Raw genomic sequence first — 27,763 nt, 5'->3', positions numbered from 1 at the left:
CACATCCTCCCTAAGGCCCTCATGCAGTAATCGCCTACAGCGATTCAGAAAGCCCAGAGAAGCTGGCGATTAGAGCAAAAATAACCGGTTTTTTTTTTTGCCGGAAAATAAATAAATAAATAAAATCGGCAGACGCGCGGTGATAAGCCACTTTTCGGCACTGATCGCCAGTTTTTCAAACACGCTCAATTCTATAAGCCCTGATCAGCTTATTGCGGCTGATCGCCACTTTAAAATTGCTGTTTCTTCTCCAAATTGTCCAGCCACAAAAGTTGGCAAGAAGGTGGGGTGAAGCTGCGATGAAAATAAAATGCATGTGTCCCAGAGCTGATATCCATTAATATCAGCACAAGAGACCCCCGGCATGAATCCGATGCATAAAAAATGCATTTACAGGCAACTTCATTACCGCCAAGGCAGTGAAGGGGTTATATACCCGTGCCAGGCTTATTGCGGGTAGTGGGGGTGGGTGAAGGTGGTATTTGGCCCTGGGTGGGTGTTTAGGCCTTGCCAGGGGGTTGCGGGATGACTTAACCTCTTCTTTAACTTAGCGGTTAATACCGCTAAGGTAATGAAGGGGTTAACCCCTCCCGCTACCCCCCCCCCCACCCGGTAGGCCTAAACACCCATCCTTGGGGCCAATACCCCGTTCACCCACCCCCGCTACCCACAATAAACAAAAATACACATAACAGCCCCACTGGCCACCTCCTAGGTCCCTAATAAACCATTACAATATTCATAAAACCATTATTTTGTTTACACCCAGGATTATTACATGGGATTAGGGCTATGTTATTCAGTGAGGGGTTGTATGTTTGTATTCGTAGGGACAGGCAAGGCCGGAGCCAGATGGGGTTCTCCTGCCTCTGTCCTCCCTGTCTCCTGACCCTTCCTGTAGCCGGACAAAGAAGAAGAAGCAGGCACACGGTCTTACTCAAAGGAGGTTTAATATGCCATGAAGTCCAACGTTTCGGCAGTCAAGGTGAAGGCTACAAACACAAGAAACAGTCACAATATATACCACCCCCCTGATACTCACCCCTCCCCGCTCTGCCACATAACCAGGATGTTGACGCCCACCTGATGACGTCAGAGCTACCATATGGCGCCCCCTAGTGACGTCAGACGTCTAGGTCTAAATCCCTGGCAATACAGCATAGAGCTGTCTTGGAGGACTGCAGCCACAGCCACACCTCTCCCCAGACTGAACACTCCCCCATGATGACGTCAGCGTGACCCGGCAGTCAGGGGGGGGGTAAGGGGGGGGCGGGAGTGCACCAATCAAGACTGTACTCACAGGGCTGGACAAAGATGTATCCGTCGCCATGGGATCAGTTTCAGAGCAGGGAGGAGTGAGACACTCCTATAAATCACCCTGAAAGTGTAAATAAACCACACACCAAAATATTAATAAAGCATATGTGCACAAAACTAATACAGCAATATACTATTAAAACATGTGACTGTATACTGTACTGCTGATGACATCAGTATAATCCTGCAAAGTTACAGTGAAATTCCACATAAGAATATGCAGTACATCAGTATTTAGAACAACCAGGGGGGGGGGAAGGGGAAGGGAGGATGGGGAAGGGGGAGGGAGGGAAGGGAGGATGGGGAAGGGGGAGGGAGGGAGGGGAAGGGGGAGGGAGGGAGGGGAAGGGGGAGGGAGGGAGGGGAAAAAAAGAAGGGAAAAAAAACACACAAAAAGGATAATCTTCCCAATTGGTAAGTGCAGAGTCCATGGATGGTGCAAGATCAAATATGCCTGTAGAATGACAAAAAATTACCTTCTATTAAGGAAGCATTTTAAATTCTGTTGCTCATTAAGACCCATACCGTTGCTGGTATTTAAAGCATGTATCCAGAATGCTTCACGTCTCAATAAGAAAGTCTCCCTATCTGGAGTGCCTTGTCTAGGTGCTACTGTCTCAATACCCATGATGCGTAAAGAGGCAACATTATGATTGTGTTCCACACAGTGTTGCACAAGAATAGAGGGATCTGTACCTTTTCGAATTACACTTTTATGTTCAATGAACCTTGTTTTTAACATTCTTATGGTCTTACCCACATAAAGAAGACCACATGGACACTTTATTACGTACACTACATATTCAGATCTACATGTGATTCTATTTTTGATTTTTATGATCCTCCCGCTTTGGGGGTGACTGAATTGACTACCGGTAGTCAGACTGTTACAGACCGAGCAGCTCATGCATCTAAAGTTACCCGGTCTGCCACCCTCCAGAAAATGAGGAGTTCTGTAGTTACCCTCATTATCTGCATGTATCAGGCTATCCGCCAGATTTCTCCCTCTTTTGAATGCCACCATTGGTGGTACACAGCAACTTTCACATAATATATCATCATTTTGCAGAATATGCCAGTGTTTAAGAATGGTAGATTTAATAAAACCACCAGCTTGACTGTATATAGTGGTAAATACAAGCCCGTCCTCCTTCTTATTTTTGGTAGCACTTACCTCTTTATCCAGTGCCCGGTCTAACACAGCAGGAGGATATACGCAGGAAGATATCCCCTAGCCAGGAATCTACCACGTACAGTAGTTCTCCAATAGCTGGTTAAATATGATCCTTCCTGCTCGTGATTTTGCAGACCTGGACTTTCTGTGAAAAAGGTAATGCATCAATAAGAGAAGGAGGATGATGGCTATCTGCCCTTAAAATTGCATTTCTGTCTGTATCCTTTCTAAAAAAGATCAGTATGTAACTCCCCATTAGTCTGTGTAATGAGGACATCTAAAAAAGAGAGTTGCTGTGTACTCCATGTATTAGTGAGGAGGACCGGTGAATGGAGACCATTAAGATACTCAAAAAAAGATAACAGCTGATCCTCCGTACCTGTCCAGATGAAAAACATCATCAATATATCTGTAATAGCTTTTAATATGCACTAAAAAGTCTGATTTGTAGATGTACACTGGCGACACACTTTATTCGAGCTCGGCTAGTCCCACGAATTCGGGTATACCCGGGTGTATTGAGGTTTGTGACTGTTTTCTGCCCGAGTGCATTGAGGTATTTTGCAGGCAGGGATTGAAGCATTTTATTCCCGCTAGCTGCAATACTGCACAGTATACTGTATATATATATATACTGCATTACAATTCATGAATTTATGCCATCTGGTAGACACGCGAAGCATTGCAGCCTGTTAAATCCTAATCATTATCATTTAACAGATCAGCCGCCCGTCAGCCAGGCATGAACCCAGGCTGGGAAGGCAAACACAACGGGGCTTGTCAGAGGTGAGGAGCGGCGCATTCCAGGTATCTGCCAGGTACATACTGGGTATTTGCTCGAATAAAATGTGTCGGTGCAGTACTGCTCTTCGAAATGTGTCATGTATATGTTGGCGTAAGCAGGGGCCATATTACTGCCCATTGCTGTCCCCTTAATCTGCAGGAAGAAATCACTCTCAAATCTAAAATAATTTTTATAGAGAATGAAATGTAAAATGAGCATAATGTATTCAATTGGAACAGTATCACTATAATGGCGAATGAGGGCGGCCTTGATTATCTCAAGACCTTCAACATGGGGGATTATTGTATAAAGGCTAGACACATCTAAACTAACCAGAATATGATTAGTCCCATCACCAGGTGAGTTTTTTAATTTGTCAAAAAAATCAAACGTGTCTTTGATGTATGAGTTGGCTGTCTGTGCTATAGGTTGTAGAAATGTGTCTACAAATTTTGCAAGGGGTTGATTTAATGAATTAATAGCAGCTATAATAGGCCGCCCCGGGGGATTGTTTAAATTCTTGTGTATTTTGGGCAAGGTATAGAAAATAGGGCATTTAGGATGCAACATAGTTAGAAACTCAGATTCAGGCTCTGTTATCCACCGGTTATTAACCCCCATTTGGATAATTTCCTTAATTTCTCTCGCATAGTTAAAGATAGGGTCCCTATCCCATTTAATGTAGCAGTTACTGTCACTCAGTTGTCTGATGGTTTCAGCCTTATAATCTGAGTAATTCTGCACTACTAGGGCACCCCCCTTGTCCGCACGCTTAATAATAATCTCATTATTATTAGTCAACATTTTTAATGCTTCCTTTTCCTGAACAGACATATTGTATGTAGCCCTATGGTTTTTTTTTTGTACCTTGCAATGTCCCCCTTAACCAATCGTATATATGTGCTGACTGATTGATTTTTAAATGGCGGGACAAAAGTGGATTTGAGCTTGCACATTTTGGTACCTTGATAAGAAGCCAAATTATCTGTCCCTTGCTGGTCAGTGGCCAAATTAACTGTCCCTTGTTGTTCATAGGATTACCTGTCCCTGGTTGGATATTGGAATGCACCGATTCTGTAGACCTGTTAGAAAAAAAGGATTTAAGGTTTAATACACGTTCGAATTTAAATAGGTCAACCTCCAAATCAAAATCATTAAACAATGTAGTAGGTACATATGAGGGGCCCCTAGCTAAGACAGACATTTCACATTGATTAAGAGTGTAATCAGACAGATTAACAACCACGGTGTCCATACTCATTTCTGCTCCGTTGTACGTAGGGGATAGGGTGATCTTCCCTTTCCCCTGGCCCCCGCGTCTAATTTTCCTTTTCCTTTCTCCTTGTCCTTGGATTGGCCTAAAAAAGGGGCCGGACTTTGGCCTCTCTGACGTTCTGTTGAGGAATGGGCTTCAGAGTCACTGGTGTGGATTCCTTGGACTCCCTGGGGTGCTCTCCCTCTTTGGTTCTTGCGTTGTTTGGGGTCTTGCTTCAGCCACGGGTATACTCTTCCATCTTTATAGTCATTAACAACTTTTTTGAATTTCAACTTCTTAAAGTGAATAAGATCACTTTTAATTTTTTTCCAGCTTGGTCTTAAGACTATCCAATGATTGTACAACGTCCGTACCAGGGCTAGACTGTTCAATGAGGATTTCCACTTTGAGTATATCCTTCCTTGTGTGGCTAAGTTGTTCCCCCACCTCCTCAATAACCAAAATATTCAAGTCCAAAGAGGCCCTATTAAAGCTGCAGTTTAGTCTTTTTTTTATTTTATTTATTTTTGTACTTCAATAGTTTCATGTGTGCAATCTCTAATTACCTAAAGAACTGTATAGCTGCAGGTCAATTCGTTCTCCATGTATTGATAGGCGAAATTTGGTGACATAATTAGTGAAGGGATCTGTTTTTCTTCTGCTTCTGTCTCTCAGTGGAAGCTCATGAATATTCATGAGCACTCCTGCATTGACATGTGCTAGAGGGAGGGCAGGGCTGACAAAGGGGTGTGCCAGGGCTTGTGACAGGACATGAAGGGGCAGTGCCTTAGCAAATGGCTGTTAAAATAGAATACAAGAAAATTGGTCTTTCAAAGTTGTTTTTTTTTAAAAACAGAAAATGCTAAAAGTATTTTTTCTTACTACAGAACTGATTTATTAAAAAAAAACACACATGCAGGATATTGACTGAACTGCAGCTTTAAAGCATTGTCCTGCATACAGATCAGAGGCGAAGAATGGATATGGATATCCGATGTGAAGTCGGAAATAAGACCGAGAACAATACCGAAAAGACCGTTTCGAGTGATGAAATAGCCGTCACTGTGTAACTCTTCCAATTACCTGCAACTTCATGCAAAGAAATAGCAACGCTTGTTTTTAACGTGTTAGCGCCAAGGGGGAATTCAACTGCTGAGAGGTTAAGGGAGTTACTCACCAAACTCAGCGACGCTTCTGTGTCTCTGTGATAACTCCCCCAGGACATGCCTGGAAACCAGAGGTAACTCAATGTATTTTTGATAAATAGAAACTTGACCTCGGAGACTGTGAGACCCCCTCTCCTTCCCCCCCTTCCCTTGGCTTCCCAAACCCCACCATAACCAATACACAAATAACCACAAACACGAGGTCTGGCGGCCGCTGCTTTTTAGTAAAACTTCTATTAACCTAATTAGTGCCAACCCCCTGCCAGAGTGCTCGCTCATTGGGTAAAGGCCAAAGGTACCCGATCCAATGGCCCGTTACTCCCCCCTAGCCGGGCCCCGCCTGTCTGGCGAGAATGGGCCCAGGAACGCACGTGTAAATGAGCCGCGCCCTCTCACCACTCCCAGCCACCTTTTATTTTATTTCTGTTATTCATTTTCATTGTTTATTTATTCTTTTTTTTCTTTTAAACACGTACAACCAACATATTTACCAGTATTCACAATAAAGGGCAGGGTGGGCGGGACTCCCATGGCAGGGCGTAGACTGACCCCGCGCCTCTGTCTAATTCTAACCTCCCTGGCCCTTCCCCCGGCTGTGTCACATCACTGCCAGAGGGGGGGGAAGGCCAGGGGGGACGTAGTCCACACTCACAGGTAAGGGAGAGCCTAGTCCCTCTGGTCATAGCGCCCGGTCACCGAGGGCTCAAGGCTACTTTTCTGGGTTATTTTGAAACGAGCTACACTGGGGAATATTTAGGGGTCTCCCCAAACAAAGAGAGAACATTTAGGGGTCTCTCCAGACACAGAGAACCCCACACACTTAGATCTGAGGTTTGTGCCCCTATTAGGCCTGGGCCTATTAGTAAGTTCAAGCTCGCTGAGGTGGGCTGAGCCACGCTGAGCAGATGCACAAACCCCCTGCATCTGTCATCAGCGCGGCTATAGTTTCCCCCTCCGCATGCGTGCTCATGCGTGCAGAGGCTCAGAAACTTTGCCGAGACAGGCAAGTTTCAAATTTGCCGCTCGGGGAAGCGAAGAAGCGGTCACGTGACCGCTCCCATCCAATGGGAGCGGGGACTAGCCCCGCTTCCCGCTCCGCCTCCTGACACGCCTCCGCTCTGCCTCTGCTCCGTCTCCACCCGCACCCAGAGCGCGCTCACTGCCTCGCCTGCAAGGACAGAAATTTTCAGCAGGCGAGGCAGAGCAGGAGCGCGGCTCAGCGTGGCTGAACCCTCTATGTCTCAGGCCTTACATGGGGGGGGGGAGAGAAATACATAGAAACAAAAATAAGGAGGGACAGAGATAAATAAAAGAGAAATAAGATTAAAGGGGGAGAGACAGACTGACAGGAGAGGGAAAGGAAAGGCAGAGAGTAGGGAGACTTCTCACCCAAGGTGATGAAACAGCTGTGACACATGGACACCTTCTCTGGGAAACCTTCCACTACCTATGTGACATTACACCTCCACCGTAGGGGGTCCTGCATCTGGGGAGTGTGTGTGTAAAGGATCCTGGGGAGGGACGTATAACGGAGTTCTGGGGAGGGGTATATAATGGGTACTGGGCCTGGTGAGGTGGGTATAACGGGTACTGGGCCTGGTGAGGTGGGTATAACGGGTACTGGGCCTGGGAAGGGGCGTATAACAGGGTACTGGGCCTGGGGAGGGGCGTATAACAGGGTACTGGGCCTGGGGAGGGGTGTATAACAGGGTACTGGGCCTGGAGAGGGGTGTATAACAGGGTACTGGGCCTTGGGAGGTGTGTATAACAGGGTTTTGGGCCTGGGGAGGGGTGTATAACAGGGTATTGGGCCTGGGGAGGGGTGTATAACTGGGTACTGGGCCTGGGGAGGTGGGTATAACGGGTATTTGCCCTGTGGAGGGCGGTATAACGTGGTATTGGGGAGGGGGTATAGGTGGCACAGGAGCTCTTGCGATACAGAGTATCACTGTCCCTGGTTACAAACACTTCATGTCTCCTGCAGATCAGGACACGCACGAAGGTGGAGCCCTTCGTGCCACCAGACGACGAGGCGGGCTACGAGGCGGACGATGAGGCATACGACAAAGCGGGCGTCAAGTGGTGCGAAGAGGTGGGCTACAAGGCGGCCGATGAGGCAGACGACGAAGCGGATGTTAAGTCTGGCGACGAGGTGGGCCATGGCGAAGGAGAATACAAGAGGTGTGGACGGATCTGCTGCTTCACCTTTTTTAGGTGGAGAAGAAGCCAGGAGCAGGTAGCAGAGGAGCCAGGGCGTAGATACAGGGGTATTCTAGGGGCCCTGAGAAGTTGGTTTGACCGCAGGAGAGGCAGATAAGATCAGGAAGGCTGCGGGAGGGGCAGGTACTAGAGGGAGATAGGGATATTGGGCGTGAGAGGGTGAGAGAGAACAAGGAGCAGGGCCGGAGCACGGGTTTCATGCGCCCGAGGCAAAACTTAAAATTTGTGCCCCAGTTGTATAAAAAATAATAAGATAAATAAAATAATAAAATAAACAGTGGCGTAGCTATCGAGGCGGCAGGGGGTGCGACCGCACCCCAGCGCAACGCAAAATAAAAATAAAAGGGCGCCAAAATACTGGATAAAAAAATAAAAATAATTTTCAAAACAAAAAGATAAATAAATTAAAAATAATAAGATAATAAGGAGCTCTGCGCGCTAGGTGACCGCCTAATGGCCGGCCGGCCCTGCGAGGTATGCGGGAGGAAAAGGGGTGAATGGGATAGATATGCAGGGGGATGGGGGAGCAGGTGAGTTATACACAGGGGCACAAGGGCCCCATCACCCGCATCTCTATATACCGAGTGTGCCCCTGTGTATAACAACGCTGATCTGTGCTGCTCCATCTGATCTCACTGCGCAGTGATCCAGGGACCCTATGATCGCCATTTAATGGGGTCAGGAAGGAATTTTTTTCCCCATTGCACAGCAGGGGTTATGTTTCGCCTTCCTCTGGATCACAGCAACAAACTGCCCTTTGTGCATGAATTATCAGTGAAATCTTTATACACCCTGCATTGGTCTTCACCCCTTCGCTGCCGGAGGGGCCTGCAGTGCATTGCTCTGCGTGTTACTATATCGCTCTGCAATGTGCTGCAGGCCCCTCCCAGCAAAGAGATTAATTATTTAAATAAAATACTCTCTTTAATCAAACCTATGTGTAGTGTCTTTTCTATCCGTTGTATCTATTGCTAACAGCTCAGTGATTCTTACCCAGGACGCTGCACTAGTGTCACGCTGCCAAGCCCGGGTGTGAGGGAGATTTATAGGGTCACATATACACTTCTGCCAAAACACAAGTGCAAGATCTGTCATATCTTTTATTACACAAAACGGTTTCTAAAAAGGTAAAAAGAACATACATGGGATTCTGCTACAAATATCTCTTTAATTACAAACCAATTTGCAAATCATTCAGATTAGAGTCGAGCGAAAAGAAAGGGTTAAGTATCTCATGTACAGTATATGCAGTGTAGGCTGTTCTGCAGCATTACATGCAGGGGGCAAAGGTTAGGAGATATAAGTAATGCTGATCTCAGAGATGACCGGCTGACCTGCTCTACTGGCTGACCGGCTGACCTGCTCTACCGGCTGACCTGCTCTACTGGCTGACCTGCTCTACTGGCTGACCGGCTGACCTGCTCTACCGGCTGACCTGCTCTACTGGCTTACCAGCTGACCTGCTCTACTGGCTGACCGGCTGACCGGCTGACCTGCTCTACTGGCTGACCGACTGACCTGCTCTACCGGCTGACTGGCTTCCCTTCTTTCAGCTAAATGACCTGAATTGTGGCCCCTGTATCTCCCAATTAAAGCTGCAGTTCAGGCAATATCCTGCATGTGTGGTTTTTTTTAATAAATCAGTTCTGTATTAAGAAAAAATACTTTTAGCATTTTCTGTTTTAAAAAAAAACAACTTTGAAAGACCAATTTTCTTGTATTCTAGTTTAACAGCCATTTGCTAAGGCACTGCCCCTTCATGTCCTGTCACAAGCCCTGGCACACCCCTTTGTCAGCCCTGCCCTCCCTCTAGCACATATCAGTGCAGGAGTGCTCATGAATATTCATGAGCTTCCACTGAGTGACAGAAGCAGAAGAGAAACAGATCCCTTCACTAATTATGTCACCAAATTTCGCCTATCAATACATGGAGAACGAATTGACCTGCAGCTATACAGTTCTTTAGGTAATTAGAGATTGCCCACATGAAACTATTAAAGTAAAAAAATAAATAAAATGAAAAAAAAAGACTGAACTGCAGCTTTAAACGTTTTATTGGCGTATTCTTGTTTGACTCGTTCTATACAGACATTTTCTATATATTCATTGTGGGATTTGATAACATCTGTAAGATCTCTCAGAATATCACATTCTGTACGTTTGTGTTGAAGTTTTTTCCATTCTCAATTTACTTAATATTAGTTTTTGGCTTCAATTATTTATATTGAGTCCAAAATACCTTTATACAGAATGCTGTTCCCCTTAGCCCACAAATGCTGCTTCATTAAAGCCCATGGGTGGCACTTTATGCATTCTCAAACTTTTAGGCAACATCCCTAATTTCCAAAAGTGGGATAAAATCTGTGCATATTTAAATGGTTAATTTTTCCATTTTTCCATTGTGACAAAATATAAATTTTCTCACTCAGACTCCTAAATCCCTCCCCAAATATATCCGTTTCACATAAAAGTGTGTGCGCTTCTCCTTCCGCCTAACTGGCACGTCGTCCTTACGGGCGCCACTCCGTGTAACTCCACGCTGCCCTCCAGTGGCAAAAGAAATAAGATACATTTACTATACTCGTCTGGCAGCTGCTCCCGTATAAGGTGGGTAACTCTGTATTAGGGGTCTTGGTAGACTATATTTTATACTTATGTCGGATAGATGAGGAATTAATATTCCTAACGGGTTATTGTGAGAGGCCTTAGATCTTATCCTATATGCACGCAGCCCTCGCCTCTCTGACCTTGAACACGTACTTCAATCTGATTTTTGAGACTTGAAACTGGATTTCCCAAAACAAACTGATTTTAAACACTGACAAGACTGTAACGATGGTATTTGGGACCAGAGCTAAATTGCTAAAGCTACCAATGACAGAGCTTCAGATAAAAACCAGCTCTAAAACCATCCTAGCCCCTGTTACTTGTTTGAAATATCTGGGCATTCAACTCCCATTTAACATTTGGGTTGCACATTGATACCCTGACATCCAAATCCTATGCCAAACTAGGTGTACTTTAAAGGAACAAATCCTCCCTAAGGCCCTCATGCAGTAAGCAGCGATAAGCCACTTATCACCAGCATATCGCCAAAAAAGCCACACTGATACACACACACATACACACAGATACAGACACACTGATACACACACACACACCCACCCACTAATACACACACACACACACACACTGATTCACACACACACACACACACTGATTCACACACACACACACACACACACACACACACACACACACACACACACACACACACACACACACACACACACACACACACACACACACACACACACACTGAAACACACACACACACTGAAACACACACACACACACACACACACACTGATACACACATACACACACACTGATACACACACTGATACACACACACTGACACACACACACACACACACACACACACACACAGATACACACAGATACACACAGATACACACAGATACACACACACACAGATACACACACACACACACAAACACACAGAGATACACACACACACACACACACACACATACACACACACACACACACACACACACACACTGATACACATACACATACACACACACACAGATACACATACACACACACACACACACACACACACAGATACACACACACACACACACACACACACACTGATACACACCCACACACCCACTGATACACACACACACACACACTAATACACCCACACCCACACACACCCACCCACTGATTCACACACACACACACACACACTGAAACACACACACACTGAAACACACACACACACTGATACACACACACACACACACTGAAACACACACACACACACACTGATACACACACACACACACACACACACACACACACTGATACACACACACACACTGATACACACACACACACTGATACACACACACTGATACACACACACACACACACAATGATACACACAGAGATACACCCCGCCTCCCCCTGCACCGCCTGCGACCGCGCAGCAACCACTGCCCGCCCCCGAGCCCATCTCTCACACCAAGGGGACGGGGGGGAAGTGAGCGCCGGGGAGCAAAGCTGTGAGCGACGGGGCACAAAGCTGTGAGCGCCAGGGGGGCAAATGTGGGAGCGCCGGGGCGCAAAGCTGCGAGCGCCAGGGGGACAAAGCTGTGAGCGCCGGGGGTGCAAAGGTGGGAGCGCCGGGGGGCAAGGCTGTGAGCGCCGGGGGGGGACAAAGGTGGGAGCGCCGGGGGGCAAAGTTGGGAGTGCCGATGGGGCAAAGGTGGGAGCGCCGGGGGGCACAGGTGGGAGCGCCGGGGGGCAAAGGTGGGAGCGCCGATGGGGCAATGATGGGAGCGCCGATGGGGCAATGGTGGGAGCGCCGGGGGGGCAAAGGTACAAGGTGGTACAAAGGTAGGCGCACCCCCGCTACCACCTCCTATTACCCCCCCTGGCTGGGACCCGGGACAGAAAGGGGACACTGACCGCGAACAGAGGAGCCGGGAGCGGGAAGACACTTGTGCTCTGCACAAAGCGGAAGTCCCGCCCCCGGCTTCCTCTGACCTGCCTGCAACCAATCCCCTGCGGGCCGGCCGGCATTCTAAGTCCCGCCCCCGGCATTCTCCTTCATTCAGTCTCCCCGGCAGCATTCACACACACACATAGAAAATACTTACCGGCCGCCGCATTCTCCTCACCGCCGCTGCCCCGCAATACCGGGACCAGGGACAAAAATCGGGACATAACCGGGACGGAGCTAAAATCGGGACAGGGCAGAAAAAAACGGGACTGTCCCGGCAAAACCGGGACGAATGGTCACCCTACTTACAGACTATTCACTTGAGTGGACCATAAAGTGTCTTATAGAGGGAACTCTAAGGTGTCTTAAGATGCATTAAGATATATTATGTATGTAAATATTTATTTATATAGCGCTTTATAAGAGAGGCAATACAGTACAGAGAATTGTAGTACAATAAGTGCAACAAACAAAATCAGACAATAGGAAAGGAAATCCCTGGCCTGGAGAGCTTACAGTCTTAATGCTAGATCCATGGAACTCTGTTGTGTTTACGCTAATAACGGTACATTCCTGAAATTGGTACCTGACCCTGTGTGGTAGGCAGAGACACAGGGGCAGTGCCTGCCAATATCATAAAGAGCAGTGCACTTCCTATTTAGTAGAAGTGTGTGTCAGAGTTAAGAGTTCAGTCCAGAGTTAGAGTCTGCTGAGTCTGTCACCTGGCTGTCCCAGGGTGACAGAGAGAGCCTATATCAATTGGCCGTTGGAGAAGGGGAGCCATCAGCCTCTGAGTAGAGCTGATGCAACCTTAGTTAGGGAGGTGGACCAATTCCTCTCACCCTGTTTAGGGGGCGAGGGAAGAGCTAGCCCCACCCTGGGTGCCCTTGACCTGGGGTGGTGGCAGGGACACAGAGACCATCCTAAGGGAGAGCAGTCCTGTGTGGAGGAAGACACCCTGTACCTGATTGATAGTCTTGTTGCTGCTATTCTGCTGCTGTGAATAAAGAGCTGCGGCTGCTTTTAAAGATATACAGTGTGAGACTGGAATCTCTCATCCCCGAGGGGGGGGGGGGACTCTCTGGAAGGATTCCACCCGTATTCCTGGGGCTCAGAGATGGAGGCGCTGCACCATTACATACATACAGCTAAACCCCGTTATAACGCGGTCCTCGGGGTCCACCCCGAGACCACCGCGTTAGTAACGGGGTCGCGCTAATTTAAAAAAAAAAAAAATGGCCGCCGCATCAGCGCATATTCATCCCGCGGGACAGGAGATGGGAGCGGGGATGACCCTCTGGTCCCCGCTTCCCCCTGTCACCGCGGGACAGGAGATGGGAGCGGGGATGTCCCTCCGGTCCCCGCTTCCCCCTGTCACCGCGTGACAGGCCGCGGGATGGGAGGGGGGATGCCCCTCCGGTCCCCGCTTCAGGAGGAGCAGAGGGAACTGGTAGGGAACATCCACACCTCACGAGCCGCACGGCGCATGCGCATGCGCACGGCGAACGTGAGGGGTGCCTAAAGTGATCGCTGTCGGGATGTGCTGCTTTGGAGACAGGTAAGCACAGTCTCCGGAAGACCGCTAACCCCCCCCCCCGCCGCAGCACAGGGCCCTCGCGCAGCAGTACAGGGCCCGCCGTAGCGCAGGGTCGTCCTGCCACTCAGCCGCAGCGCAGGGCCCCGCCACCCCCCCACAGCATAATGACGTCCCACCCCCCGCCCCGGGCCGTAACACCAGCCTAGAGGGGAGGGGGACACACCAGACGCTCGGACACCCTTACCCCTGGCTGTGAGGGGGTTAATGTTGAAGAGGCACCACAGAGGTTGGGTTACCTTGCTGTGTGTGTGTGTGAGCAGTGTGCAGTGTGTGTCAGTGTGAGCAATGAGCAGTGTGTCAGTGTGTGCAGTGTGAGCAATGAGCAGTGTCTGTGCAGTGTGTGTCAGTGTGAGTAGTGTGTGCAGTGTGCAGTGTGCAGTGTGCAGTGTGTGACAGTGTGAGCAGTGTGTGTGCAGTGTCAGTGTGAGCAGTGTGTGTGCAGTGTGTGTGCAGTGTGTGCAGTGTGAGCAATGAGCAGTGTGTGTGCAGTGAGTGTGTGCATTTTTTTTAAAAACGGGAGCCACGGGAAAACCGCGTTATAACCGAATCGCGGTATAGCGAGGCGCGTTATAACGGGGTTTAGCTGTAGTTACATAGTTACATAATAGATGAGGTTGAAAAAAGACGTACGTCCATCAAGTTCAACCTATGCTAAATTCAGACAACAGATACTTTATTCTATATCTATACTTACTTATTGATCCAGAGGAAGGCAAACAAAAAACCCCATTAAGGGGAAAAATTAATTCCTTCCTGACTCCAAGAATTGGCAATTGGATTAATCCCTGGATCAACATCCTTCCCATATATACTTATTTGGTATATCCCTGTATACCTGTCCCATCTAAAAAGATGTCCAACCTTTTTTTGAACAAATCTATTGTATCTGCCATCACAGTCTCCATGGGTAATGAGTTCCACATTTTAACTGCCCTTACTGTAAAGAACCCTATCCTTTGTTGCTGGTGAAATTTCCTTTCCTCCAACCTTAAGGGATGGCCCCGAGTCCTTTGTACTGCCCGTGGGATGAATAGTTCTTTTGAAAGCTCCTTGTATTGTCCCTGAATATATTTGTATATAGTTATCATATCCCCTCTTAGACGCCTCTTTTCTAATGTAAATAAATCCAATATAGCTAGCCTCTCCTCATAAGTTAGAATGTCCATCCCCTTTATTAATTTGGTGGCTCTTCTCTGCACTCTCTCTAGTTCCATAATGTCTTTTCTTAGGATTGGTGCCCAAAATTGTAGTCCATATTCAAGGTGTGGTCTTACTAATGCTTTGTAAAGGGGCATAATTATGTCTACTTCCCTTCCATCCATTGCCCGTTTGATGCAAGATAAGATCTTGTTTGCCTTTGCAGCTACTGCATGACATTGGGCACTATTGCTAAGCCTGCTGTCTACAAGCACCCCTAAATCCTTCTCCATCAAGGATTCCCCCAATATATCTCCATTTAATTTGTAAGTTGCCTTTTTATTCTTGCATCCCAAATGCATAACCTTACATTTATCTGTATTAAACCTCATTTGCCATTTACCTGCCCACGTTTCCAGTCTCTCCAAGTCCTTCTGAAGCGAAATTTCATCCTGCTCTGATGAGACGGAGGCATTCACCCCAGAAACCTGATCCTGTCATCCCCCATACCATCGCGGGAGACTCAGGCCCCCCTGTTGCCAGCAGGTATGCACCACACTCAGACACGTAGCCAGATCCTAGTACAGAGGAGGGGGGCCCGATCTGCGATTGGCCCAGGGAAGGGGGGCTACATTGGGAATCGATGTTATTTTTCTTCATATTAATGGGTATCCTCAAAGCTAATGATATGCCAAAATGACGTCCATTAGCAAAACTACAATTGTTTCTTCACTTTTTCTGCTTGATCAATAGGGTGACCAGATTTCGAAAATGAAAAACCGGGACACCTTAAAAAATAATTTATTAAACAAATTACATCACGTGACACCCCCCGTTGCCATGACAACAAGACACTCTGATGCCCCTGCAGTGTTAGTGTGTATAGAGGTGGGGGCTTTGCTTGGGCCCTTCAACTCTTACAGCCAGGGCATTATTGGCCAGGAATGCCCAGTTCGGAGGGGATTACTACTTCAAAATGTATTTGATTCGTAACAACATCAAAAAACTCTAATACCAATAACTAACAACCACAGACAATGATAATCTAAAACGTCAAATAAAATGTCTACGGCCCTTGTTCAAGCATGTTTGCGGTACTTACCAGATAAATCAGTGCCTGCAATCCACGACTGTATCCGCCTCTCCGAGCGTCTGAAAGCAATCCAGCGTTCCTGGTGTGTGGCTGAAGAGGTGAGGGACTCCCTCCTCTCAAACGGAAAAGAAGAGCAAAAAATAGAGTTGGAACATACCTATCATACAGGGATGAGAGAGAGAGACAGAGAATGAGAGAGAGACAGAGAATGAGAGAGAGACAGAGAATGAGAGAGAGACAGAGAATGAGAGAGAGACAGAGAATGAGAGAGAGACACAGAGAGAGAGAGACAGAGAATGAGAGAGAGACAGAGAGAGGGACATAGGGAGAGAGAGAGACACAGAGAGAGAGAGACAGACACAGAGAGAGAGAGAGACAAAAGTAATGTACTGTATAACCATTATACCGTACCCCCTAGTATTCGTGTAATCATTGTCCCACACCCCCTTTTACTCCCGCTTTGGCAATACTGAAATGTTCTTTTGACAGAGACACACAGAGAGAAACAGAGACACACAGAGAGAGACAGAGACACAGAGAGAGAGACAGAGAAACAGAGAGACACACAGAGAGAGACAGAGACACACAGAGAGAGACAGAGACACACAGAGAGAGACAGAGACACAGAGAGAGAGAGAGAGAGAGAGAGAGACACGGGCCTATTTAGTAAGCGTCGATAAGGCTGCGTCTATAGTATTTCAGACGGAGGGAAGGCACACACGCTGCAATACACTTGCTGAAGCCTGAGCTTTTTTATGGCTTTGCAGGGTATGCAGCGGGTGCGATTGGGGGCGTGGCAATAAATATTTGGAGGCGTGGCAATAACGTTCCGGCGCGGACGTCACTTCCCTACCTCACATCCCGATCCACCGGCATTTTTTCAGATGCAGCATCTGAAGCACTGTGCAGACAAGAAGAAAAATGCACACAATGCGCACCAGAGATTAAAATATAGTAAATTATTTATTAATAAAACAAGAAATAACCGAGGAGGATCCAACCCCACCTCAGTACTTTCTTCTCGTTGCTATTGCCACACTATACGTCCTGACGCCGGAAGGGAAGTTGGTACGCGACCAAGACGAGACACCGGATTTACAGTGGAACCACAACATACCACAGATTGCTGGAAGACCACACTGCGAGGGGCGCAGCCTATCGAGTTTCCAGGTCATCGTCCAAAGTCTGGAGCTGCGGAGTGACCACCGGATTACCACGGAGCCCGAGCCTGTCTCATACAATGCTTTTACCAAACGGATGTTTGTGAGTTTGCTATTTTTATCTTGTCCAGGAAATGAAATTGTTAAACCGAATTTACACTTGGAGCGGGCGCTTTCTCTTCTTTTTGTTTAGATATCTATCGAGGAGGTGGTTGTTTCCCTGAAGAGAGCTGCCAGGGCTCCAGAGGACGCCCGAATTGGATCCTTTTATGATTGAGTTATAACATAGCTATTAGAGCTAGGTTTCTGGACTTTTATTGTGTTTAGGCATAGTGTTTATTATTATTTTATTACAGCTACTTTTTAGTAATTGCACTGTTATTAATTCTGACCACTAATTCTCACTGCCATTATAATCTCTCTCTAGCCACAACCAAATTGCTATATCAGCTATATTATTTATTGGTTATACCAGGGGAGCACAAACTTTTGCAGATCGCCCCCCTGCCGGTGCTCGCGCCCCCCCACCTTACCTTGATGCGGCGTCATGTGACCTGCAGCGGCATTTGACGAGGGTGACGTCACATGACCCCGCAGCGTAATTTAACATACTGTGCTATATCTATGCACACACAGCTGTCTCTAGGCATAAAACACATCCCCACCGGGGGAAGGACCAGCACAGATAACATTCCATGAGACACTGTTTTTAAGTATACCTTTTGCTTGCTTCATTCATTGTAACATCGCCGGAAGAAGAGATCAGTGTATCTCGAAAGCTCGCACAAATAAAAGCATTTCGTTAGCCACAGAACGGTATCATCTATTTATTTTTTGATTATTGAAGCTCGGCTAACACGGTACTGATACCTCTATATATATATATTGCGCGCGCACACACACATATAACGTTTTATCCAACTTTTTCATTTATCATTTGTAGAGAAAATGAACAATGTCGCCAGAAGTGCTATTTTTCAAAAATAAGATACATTTACTATACTCGTCTGGCAACTGCTCCCGTATAAGGTGGGTAACTCTGTATTAGGGGTCTTGGTAGACTAAATTTTATACTTATGTCGGATAGATGAGGAATTAATATTCCTAACGGGTTATTGTGAGAGGCCTTAGATCTTATCCTATATGCACGCAGCCCTCGCCTCTCTGACCTTGAACACGTACTTCAATCTGATTTTTGAGACTTGAAACTGGATTTCCCAAAACAAACTGATTTTAAACACTGACAAGACTGTAACAATGGTATTTGGGACCAGAGCTTAATTGCTAAAGCTACCAATGACAGAGCTTCAGATAAAAACCAGCTCTAAAACCATCCTAGCCCCTGTTACTTGTTTGAAATATCTGATCATTCAACTCCCATTTAACAATTGGGTTGCACATTGATACCCTGACATCCAAATCCTATGCCAAACTAGGTGTACTTTAAAGGAACAAATCCTCCCTAAGGCCCTCATGCAGTAAGCAGCGATAAGCCACTTATCACCAGCTTATCGGCAAAAAAGCCACACTGATACACACACACACACAGATACAGACACACTGATACACACACACACACCGCGCCCTGATGGCAGGGGTGGAGGCGTGGGGCTCCTGCTCTCCTCTGTCTGCCGTTACCGAACCCTTCCTATTCCCCCCTCTCTTGCTTTTCCCTCCTTTGAGGCTCACACTGTCCAGATCTTCTCTCCTCTCCCTGTTCATGTGGCGGTCATCTATCGCCCACCTACCTCTACTCATCCCCTTTCTGCCTTTCTCTCTCACTTTGAATCCTGGCTCTCTTTCTTTCTCTCCTCAGACTCCCCTGTTCTTCTCCTTGGGGACTTCAATTGCCACATTGATGACCCCTCTGTCTCTTGGGCTTCCCGCTTTCTTTCTCTTACCTCTTCTTTTGGCCTTCAACAGTGGACTGCAGCCAGCACCCACAAGGATGGCCACTACTTAGACCTGGTTTTCACTAAAAACATCTCTCTCTATCTGATTTCTCCATTTCCCCTTTTCCTCTCTCTGACCATCATCTCATCTCATTCTCTTTATCTCGCTTCTCCCCTTCTCCACCTCCATCTACCCCCCGGTTCTGCAGAAACCTGCGCTCTATTCACTTACCTGACTTTGAGTCCACTTTACACTCCTCCCTCTCCTCTCTCAGCTCTGCTACAGACCCTGACAACCTGGTCAGAAAGTACAACTCTGTCTTGTCCTCATCTCTTGATCTACATGCCCCGCTTTCTCTCTGCCGCCCTCGCCCTTCTAACCCTAGACCCTGGCTAAATTCCCACACGCGCATGCTGCGTTCCTCCACTCGTTCCTCTGAACACCTCTGGAGGAAGTCTCACACTCTCGCAGACTTCCTTCACTACAAATTTATGCTATCCTGTTTCAACTCTGCCCTCTCGCAAGCTAAACAAGCCTACTTTTCTGCACTAATCAACATGCACAAGTCTAACCCACGCCGACTGTTCTCTGTCTTTGATACTCTACTCAAACCACCCTCAGCTGCCTCTCCTTCCTCCACCTCCGCTCAGGACTTTGCAGACTATTTTAAGGAAAAGGTGGAATCCATACGGCAGAACATCCCCTCTGTTTCTTCCCCCCATCCTACACCTCTTCCTAACTCTCCTCCTGCCTTCCTTGAGTCTTTTTCCACTGTCTCAGAGGAGGATGTGCCGCTGTTGATCTCCTCTTCTCCCTCTACCACTTGCCCTCTTGACCCCATTCCCTCCCATCTCCTAAAACCTCTAGCTCCTACTATAATCCCTACGCTTACACACATTTTTAACTCCTCCCTCTGCTCTGGAACCTTTCCATCCTCCTTCAAACATGCAACAGTCATACCATTACTCAAAAACAGCAAGCTTGACCCTACCTGTCTTTCTAACTATCGACCTGTCTCCCTCCTGCCTTTTGCCTCTAAACTACTTGAACGTCTTGTATTCTCTCGCTTGCTCCATTTTCTCAACACTTATTCTCTCCTAGACCCTCTACAATCTGGCTTCCGCACTGCTCACTCCACGGAAACAACCCTCACTAAAATAACGGACGACCTCCATGCTGCCAAAGACAGAGCTCATTACACTCTGCTCATATTACTCGACCTCTCTGCAGCATTTGACACCGTGGACCACCCTCTTCTCCTCCACATTCTCCATACTCTAGGTATTCGGAACAAAGCTCTATCCTGGATCTCATCCTACCTCTCCCATCGTACTTTTAGTGTCTCTTCTGCTAACACCTCCTCCTCCTCTATTGATCTCTCTGTGGGGGTACCCCAGGGCTCTGTCCTGGGACCTCTTCTCTTTTCTCTGTACACACTCTCTCTAGGTGACCTAATAACATCTTTTGGGTTTAATTATCACCTCTATGCCGACGACACACAAATATACTTTTCAACACCTGACCTTACACCTGCTGTACAAACCAAAGTTTCTGAATGTCTCTCTGCTATATCATCCTGGATGGCCCTCCGACGCCTTAAACTCAACATGGCTAAAACAGAGCTCCTCATACTTCCTCCCAAACCTGGCCCTACTACCTCCTTCCACATTACTGTTGGAACTACAATCATTCACCCAGTAGCCCAAGCACGCTGCCTCTGGGTCACGTTCGACTCCTCTCTCACACCCGCCCCTCACATTCAAAACATTTCTAAAACTTGTCGCTTTTTCCTCCGCAATATAACTAAGATACGCCCTTTCCTCTGTTGTTCGACTGCTAAAACTCTGACTCAGGCCCTCATTCTCTCCCGTCTTGATTACTGTAACCTCCTGCTGTCCGGCCTTCCTGCCTCTCACCTGTCTCCCCTACAATCTATCCTAAATGCTGCTGCCAGAATCACTCTACTCTTTCCTAGATCTGTCTCAGCATCTCCCCTCATGAAATCCCTCTCCTGGCTTCCGATCAAATCCCGCATCTCACACTCCATTCTTCTCCTCACTTTTAAAGCTTTACATTCTTCTGCCCCTCCTTACATCTCATCCCTAATTTCTCGGTATGCACCATCCAGACTCTTGCGTTCTTCTCAAGGATGTCTTCTTTCTACCCCCTTTGTATCTAAAGCCCTCTCCCGCCTTAAACATTTTTCACTGACTGCCCCACATCTCTGGAATGCCCTTCCCCTCAGTACCCGACTAGCACCCTCTCTATCCACCTTTAAGACCCACCTTAAGACACACTTGCTTAAAGAAGCATATGAATAGCACTGTGGATATTCTAAACACGATACATAATGCTTGACCCCCTGCAGACGCACTTACCAGAACTCCCTCCTACTGTCTCTGTACGTTCTCCCTACCTACCAATTAGACTGTAAGCTCCTCGGGGCAGGGACTCCTCTTCCGAAATGTTACTTTTATGTCTAAAGCACTTATTCCCATGATCTGTTATTTATATTATCTGTTATTTATTTGATTACCACATGTATTACTACTGTGAAGCGCTATGTACACTAATGGCGCTATATAAATAAAGACATACAATACAATACAATACACACACACACAGATACAGACACACTGATACACACACACACACACACACACACACACACACACACACACTGATACACACACACACACACACACACACACACACACACACACACACACACACACACACACACACACACTGATTCACACACACACAGACCCACTGATACACACACACACACTGATACACACACACACTGAAACACACACACACACTGAAACACACACACACTGATACACACACACTCTGATACACACACACACTGATACACACACACACTGATACACACACACACACACACACAGATACACACACACACAGATACACACACACACACAGATACACACACACACACACATACACACACACACACACACACAGATACACACACACACACACATACACACAAATACACACACACACACACACACAGATACACACACACACACACTGATACACACACACACACACACACACACACACTGATACACATACACACACACACACACACACACACACACACTGATACACATACACACACACACACACACACCCACTGATTCACACACACACACACACACACACTGATTCACACACACACACACACCCACACACACACACACACACACACACACACACACACACACACACACTGAAACACACACACACACTGAAACACACACACATTGAAACACACACACACACACACACACACTGATACACACACACACACACACACAAAGCTGTGAGCGCCGGAGGGGCAAAGGTGGGAGCGCCGGGGGGCAAAGCTGTGAGCGCCGGGGGGGGCAAAGGTGGGAGCGCCGGGGGGCAAAGGTGGGAGTGCCGATGGGGCAAAGGTGGGAGCGCCGGGGGGCAAAGGTGGGAGCGCCGGGGGGCAAAGGTGGGAGCGCCGATTGGGCAATGGTGGGAGCGCCGGGGGGGCAATGGTGGGAGCGCCAGGGGGGCAAAGGTACAAGGTGGTACAAAGGTAGGCGCACCCCCGCTACCACCTCCTATTACCCCCCCTGGCTGGGACCCCGGGACAGAAAGGGGACACTCACCGCGAACAGAGGAGTCTGAAAGCAATCCAGCGTTCCTGGTGTGTGGCTGAAGAGGTGAGGGACTCCCTCCTCTCAAACGGAAAAGAAGAGCAAAAAATAGAGTTGGAACATACCTATCATACAGGGATGAGAGAGAGAGACAGAGAAAGAGAGAGAGACAGAGAATGAGAGAGAGACAGAGAATGAGAGAGAGACAGAGAATGAGAGACAGAGAATGAGAGAGAGACAGAGAATGAGAGAGAGACACAGAGAGAGAGAGACAGAGAATGAGAGAGAGACAGAGAGAGGGACATAGGGAGAGAGACACAGAGAGAGAGAGACAGACACAGAGAGAGAGAGAGACAAAAGTAATGTACTGTATAACCATTATACCGTACCCCCTAGTATTCGTGTAATCATTGTCCCACACCCCCTTTTACTCACGCTTTGGCAATACTGAAATGTTCTTTTGACAGAGACACACAGAGAGAAACAGAGACACACAGAGAGAGACAGAGACACAGAGAGAGAGAGACAGAGACACAGAGAGAGACAGAGACACACAGAGAGAGACAGAGACACACAGAGAGAGACAGAGACACAGAGAGAGAGAGACACGGGCCTATTTAGTAAGCGTCGATAAGGCTGTGTCTATAGTATTTCAGACGGAGGGAAGGCACACACGCTGCAATACACTTGCTGAAGCCTGAGCTTTTTTATGGCTTTGCAGGGTATGCAGCGGGTGCGATTGGGGGCGTGGCAATAAATATTTGGAGGCGTGGCAATAACGTTCCGGCGCGGACGTCACTTCCCTACCTCCCATCCCGATCCACCGGCATTTTTTCAGATGCAGCATCTGAAGCACTGTGCAGACAAGAAGAAAAATGCACACAATGCGCACCAGAGATTAAAATATAGTAAATTATTTATTAATAAAACAAGAAATAACCGAGGAGGATCCAACCCCACCTCAGTACTTTCTTCTCGTTGCTATTGCCACACTATACGTCCTGACGCCGGAAGGGAAGTTGGTACGCGACCAAGACGAGACACCGGATTTACAGTGGAACCACAACATACCACAGATTGCTGGAGGACCACACTGCGAGGGGCGCAGCCTATCGAGTTTCCCGGTCATCGTCCAAAGTCTGGAGCTGCGGAGTGACCACCGGATTACCACGGAGCCCGAGCCTGTCTCACACAATGCTTTTACCAAACGGATGTTTGTGAGTTTGCTATTTTTATCTTGTCCAGGAAATGAAATTGTTAAACCGAATTTACACATGGAGCGGGCGCTTTCTCTTCTTTTTGTTTAGATATCTATCGAGGAGGTGGTTGTTTCCCTGAAGAGAGCTGCCAGGGCTCCAGAGGACGCCCGAATTGGATCCTTTTATGATTGAGTTATAACATAGCTATTAGAGCTAGGTTTCTGGACTTTTATTGTGTTTAGGCATAGTGTTTATTATTATTTTATTACAGCTACTTTTTAGTAATTGCACTGTTATTAATTCTGACCACTAATTCTCACTGCCATTATAATCTCTCTCTAGCCACAACCAAATTGCTATATCAGCTATATTATTTATTGGTTATACCAGGGGAGCACAAACTTTTGCAGCTCGCCCCCCTGCCGGTGCTCGCGCCCCCCCACCTTACCTTGATGCGGCGTCATGTGACCTGCAGCGGCATTTGACGAGGGTGACGTCACATGACCCCGCAGCGTAATTTAACATACTGTGCTATATCTATGCACACACAGCTGTCTCTAGGCATAAAACACATCCACACCGGGGGAAGGACCAGCACAGATAACATTCCAAGAGACCCTGTTTTTAAGTATACCTTTTGCTTGCTTCATTCATTGTAACATCGCCGGAAGAAGAGATCAGTGTATCTCGAAAGCTCGCACAAATAAAAGCATTTCGTTAGCCACAGAACGGTATCATCTATTTATTTTTTGATTATTGAAGCTCGGCTAACACGGTACTGATACCTCTATATATATATTGCGCGCGCACACACACATATAACGTTTTATCCAACTTTTTCATTTATCATTTGTAGAGAAAATGAACAATGTCGCCAGAAGTGCTATTTTTCAAAAATAAGATACATTTACTATACTCGTCTGGCAACTGCTCCCGTATAAGGTGGGTAACTCTGTATTAGGGGTCTTGGTAGACTATATTTTATACTTATGTCGGATAGATGAGGAATTAATATTTCTAACGGGTTATTGTGAGAGGCCTTAGATCTTATCCTATATGCACGCAGCCCTCGCCTCTCTGACCTTGAACACATACTTCAATCTGATTTTTGAGACTTGAAACTGGATTTCCCAAAACAAACTGATTTTAAACACTGACAAGACTGTAACAATGGTATTTGGGACCAGAGCTTAATTGCTAAAGCTACCAATGACAGAGCTTCAGATAAAAACCAGCTCTAAAACCATCCTAGCCCCTGTTACTTGTTTGAAATATCTGATCATTCAACTCCCATTTAACAATTGGGTTGCACATTGATACCCTGACATCCAAATCCTATGCCAAACTAGGTGTACTTTAAAGGAACAAATCCTCCCTAAGGCCCTCATGCAGTAAGCAGCGATAAGCCACTTATCACCAGCTTATCGCCAAAAAAGCCACACTGATACACACACACACACAGATACAGACACACTGATACACACACACACACCGCGCCCTGATGGCAGGGGTGGAGGCGTGGGGCTCCTGCTCTCCTCTGTCTGCCGTTACCGAACCCTTCCTATTCCCCCCTCTTTTGCTTTTCCCTCCTTTGAGGCTCACACTGTCCAGATCTTCTCTCCTCTCCCTGTTCATGTGGCGGTCATCTATCGCCCACCTACCTCTACTCATCCCCTTTCTGCCTTTCTCTCTCACTTTGAATCCTGGCTCTCTTTCTTTCTCTCCTCAGACTCCCCTGTTCTTCTCCTTGGGGACTTCAATTGCCACATTGATGACCCCTCTCTCTCTTGGGCTTCCCGCTTTCTTTCTCTTACCTCTTCTTTTGGCCTTCAACAGTGGACTGCAGCCAGCACCCACAAGGATGGCCACTACTTAGACCTGGTTTTCACTAAAAACTTCTCTCTCTCTGATTTCTCCATTTCCCCTTTTCCTCTCTCTGACCATCATCTCATCTCATTCTCTTTATCTCGCTTCTCCCCTTCTCCACCTCCATCTACCCCCCGGTTCTGCAGAAACCTGCGCTCTATTCACTTACCTGACTTTGAGTCCACTTTACACTCCTCCCTCTCCTCTCTCAGCTCTGCTACAGACCCTGACAACCTGGTCAGAAAGTACAACTCTGTCTTGTCCTCATCTCTTGATCTACATGCCCCGCTTTCTCTCTGCCGCCCTCGCCCTTCTAACCCTAGACCCTGGCTAAATTCCCACACGCGCATGCTGCGTTCCTCCACTCGTTCCTCTGAACGCCTCTGGAGGAAGTCTCACACTCTCGCAGACTTCCTTCACTACAAATTTATGCTATCCTGTTTCAACTCTGCCCTCTCGCAAGCTAAACAAGCCTACTTTTCTGCACTAATCAACATGCACAAGTCTAACCCACGCCGACTGTTCTCTGTCTTTGATACTCTACTCAAACCACCCTCAGCTGCCTCTCCTTCCTCCACCTCCGCTCAGGACTTTGCAGACTATTTTAAGGAAAAGGTGGAATCCATACGGCAGAACATCCCCTCTGTTTCTTCCCCCCATCCTACACCTCTTCCTAACTCTCCTCCTGCCTTCCTTGAGTCTTTTTCCACTGTCTCAGAGGAGGATGTGCCGCTGTTGATCTCCTCTTCTCCCTCTACCACTTACCCTCTTGACCCCATTCCCTCCCATCTCCTAAAACCTCTAGCTCCTACTATAATCCCTACGCTTACACACATTTTTAACTCCTCCCTCTGCTCTGGAACCTTTCCATCCTCCTTCAAACATGCAACAGTCATACCATTACTCAAAAACAGCAAGCTTGACCCTACCTGTCTTTCTAACTATCGACCTGTCTCCCTCCTGCCTTTTGCCTCTAAACTACTTGAATGTCTTGTATTCTCTCGCTTGCTCCATTTTCTCAACACTTATTCTCTCCTAGACCCTCTACAATCTGGCTTCCGCACTGCTCACTCCACGGAAACAACCCTCACTAAAATAACTGACGACCTCCATGCTGCCAAAGACAGAGGTCATTACACTCTGCTCATATTACTCGACCTCTCTGCAGCATTTGACACCGTGGACCACCCTCTTCTCCTCCACATTCTCCATACTCTAGGTATTCGGAACAAAGCTCTATCCTGGATCTCATCCTACCTCTCCCATCGTACTTTTAGTGTCTCTTCTGCTAACACCTCCTCCTCCTCTATTGATCTCTCTGTGGGGGTACCCCAGGGCTCTGTCCTGGGACCTCTTCTCTTTTCTCTGTACACACTCTCTCTAGGTGACCTAATAACATCTTTTGGGTTTAATTATCACCTCTATGCCGACGACACACAAATATACTTTTCAACACCTGACCTTACACCTGCTGTACAAACCAAAGTTTCTGAATGTCTCTCTGCTATATCATCCTGGATGGCCCTCCCTCGCCTTAAACTCAACATGGCTAAAACAGAGCTCCTCATACTTCCTCCCAAACCTGGCCCTAATACCTCCTTCCACATTACTGTTGGAACTACAATCATTCACCCAGTAGCCCAAGCACGCTGCCTAGGGGTCACGTTCGACTCCTCTCTCACATTCGCCCCTCACATTCAAAA

At 47.2% G+C, this 27,763-nt stretch overlaps 2 long non-coding RNA genes across 4 annotated transcripts in view; one reads left to right on the top strand and one right to left on the bottom strand.

The window, feature by feature from the left end:
* LOC142485382 (uncharacterized) overlaps positions 1–8,002 on the top strand; it is a 33,521-nt gene extending 25,519 nt beyond the window's left edge. The window contains exon 3 of the long non-coding RNA XR_012798431.1: positions 7,681–8,002. This is a non-coding gene — a long non-coding RNA (uncharacterized LOC142485382). The remainder of the gene's footprint in view (positions 1–7,680) is intronic.
* LOC142485381 (uncharacterized) lies at positions 716–16,434 on the bottom strand. Of its 3 annotated transcripts, XR_012798429.1 has the most exons (4): positions 16,293–16,434; positions 4,240–4,357; positions 2,492–2,636; positions 716–1,771 (listed from the first exon to the last, which is right to left on the bottom strand). It is a non-coding gene; the product is annotated as an uncharacterized LOC142485381 (long non-coding RNA). The 3 variants fall into 3 exon arrangements; XR_012798428.1 differs by having other exon boundaries at positions 716–2,636; XR_012798430.1 differs by having other exon boundaries at positions 716–2,636; positions 4,240–4,349.
* Positions 16,435–27,763: the final 11,329 nt, after the last annotated feature.

The sequence above is a fragment of the Ascaphus truei genome, unplaced genomic scaffold, assembly GCF_040206685.1.
Source record: "Ascaphus truei isolate aAscTru1 unplaced genomic scaffold, aAscTru1.hap1 HAP1_SCAFFOLD_577, whole genome shotgun sequence".
NCBI classification, from domain to species: Eukaryota; Metazoa; Chordata; class Amphibia; order Anura; family Ascaphidae; genus Ascaphus; species Ascaphus truei.
Note: the sequence above shows the minus strand (reverse complement) of the source record. Positions and strands in the feature narration are given on the sequence as shown.